General features: G+C 35.4%; 1 non-coding gene across 1 annotated transcript; it reads left to right on the top strand.

Moving 5' to 3' along the window:
* Nucleotides 1-1,445: 1,445 nt before the first annotated feature.
* On the top strand, nt 1,446-1,552 carry LOC129733490 (U6 spliceosomal RNA). Its single transcript, XR_008729570.1, has one exon. It is a non-coding gene; the product is annotated as a U6 spliceosomal RNA (small nuclear RNA).
* The last annotated feature ends 698 nt before the right edge of the window (nt 1,553-2,250 follow it).

The following is a 2,250-nucleotide window of genomic DNA, read 5'->3' as shown; positions in this document are numbered from 1 at the left end:
CGGTTCAATAAAAGAGAAGCAAGCGAGTAAACGGCTCACGTAAACAAACAGTTCTTGCTGCAAACCAAAATTTATCGCAACTGAAACCGAAGTCTATCGAAACATCACGAACAGGCGACTTTACTAGCAAATCATTGTTCGTAGTTATGGATGACCGGTTCAGAGCCATCCCCAGGGACAATTACTTGGCACAACAATAACTGACCCAAGATTTCATCACCAATATTCAAAAACTGTTTTAATCTCAAAAGCAAGAAAAATCATAAAATATACTAACTATTTACTGCGATTGAAAGTATCGAACATTTTCTGTAATGGTGCATACGAACATTAACGTGTTTATAAGTCTCACCACAGGCAACGACATCACTAATACAACCAGGGATAATGAGCATCATTGCCACGGGAAAAAACAGTAATTTAAAGAGAATATTTCCATAGGAACAAAATTTCACTACTCATCAACTAAATATGGAGTACTTATCTGATTTGAATGTAGGAATTTCTGTATATATTACACACGGTAGGTAGTCATCCTTCGCAAGAACACCAGTGCTTTACCTACAGCGCAGCATTTTTCGTACGGACATGAACACATATTACGGTACCCTCAAAGCAGCGACAATACGTGCGCACACACTCTCTGTAGCCATTTTTCTTATTGAACTGTATTTTCACATCGATATTTTCTGAACAAATGATCGTTATGAACACGATTTTTTCTTTAATTTTTTCTTCTCACTCACACGCGGCTGGATTTAAATTGAATAACTCACTGTTGAATAGGAATTTAACTCCAAATAACACTGAAATATTGAAATAAACACGACCGATTGGAAAAAGCGTTGATACTTCAGACCGTGCTTCCAGTCCTCTCTCCGCAGTTAAGTGAATATGATTGTAGAAAAATTGTAAACCTACTTGAATTTAAAATTAAACCTTAATCTAATCTTACACCTATCTCACTGACTATAAAGTGAGCTAATCGTTGTAGTTGAGGATTGCAACGATTTTTGTCGGAACTTATTGAAACATATTTTCTAATGTTTCCACATTAGTAAGCCTATGTAGTTCATTCGTGCTAAACCAGCGGGGATGCTTCAATATCATTTTCAGAAGTTTGTTCTGAATCCTTTGAAGAGCAACATCATTTCTAATCGCCTGGAAATACGCGAAAATTTAATCGACCATTTTTGATTTGAACGAAATTTTGCACACGTATTTGGCTTAGCAAACTGAGCATTTTTCACAGGTGGAGAGATTTTTACACCCATGAGTTACATTCTAAAAGGGCGTATGCCTTTTGACATAGGTTTTATTCGAAGCATTGTAGCCCAGAAACCGTTGGTTATATAGAAAAACTGCCTGAAAATGAGTTGTAGCGAATCGAAAATGCATCATGAAAAAATTATACACTGTACAAAAAAATTAATAATATGTAGGAAGTCCTAGCTTCGGCTGGACATATACTAAAATTGGAACGATACAGAGAAGATTAGCATGGCCCCTGCGCAAGGATGACACGCAAAATCGTGAAGCGTTCCACATTTTTTGTGAGTCCAATTGAAAATGAAGTCACACGTCAATTTGATTTAATTTCTTCCCAGAATTTTTTACCTGCAGAAATAATTGAAACTAACTTGAATGAGATTAAATCAATTATTAAAAATTTCAAAAATATGAAAGCACCTGGTGACGATGGAATCTTTAATATACTTATCAAACATCTCCCTGAGAGCACAATGGAATTTTTAGTGAAAATTTTCAATTGCTGCTTCAAAATTGCATATTTTCCCAAATTATGGAAAAATGCAAAAATTACTCCCATTTTAAAACCGGATAAGAACCCAGCTGAAGTCTCAAGTTATCGACCAATCAGTCTGCTTTCTTCAATAAGTAAACTGTTTGAGAGAATTATCCTTAACAGAATGATGTCACACATCAACGAAAATTCAATTTTTGCAAATGAACAGTTTGGATTTCGCCATGGGCATTCCACAACTCATCAATTGCTCAGAGTTACTAATATGATACGAGCTAACAAATCTGAAGGTTATTCCACTGGAGCTGCTCTTTTAGACATAGAAAAAGCATTCGACAGTGTTTGGCATAAAGGTTTGATTGCGAAATTGCAAACTTTTAATTTTCCAATTTTCCTAATCAAAATTTTAAAAAATTATCTTACTGATCGAACTCTGCAGGTTGTCTATCAGAATTCAAAATCTGATAGATTTCCTGTCAGAGCAGGTG

This window comes from Wyeomyia smithii, chromosome 3, assembly GCF_029784165.1.
Source record: "Wyeomyia smithii strain HCP4-BCI-WySm-NY-G18 chromosome 3, ASM2978416v1, whole genome shotgun sequence".
In the NCBI taxonomy this organism is placed as follows: Eukaryota; Metazoa; Arthropoda; class Insecta; order Diptera; family Culicidae; genus Wyeomyia; species Wyeomyia smithii.
This window is presented reverse-complemented; position numbering and strand designations above follow the sequence as displayed.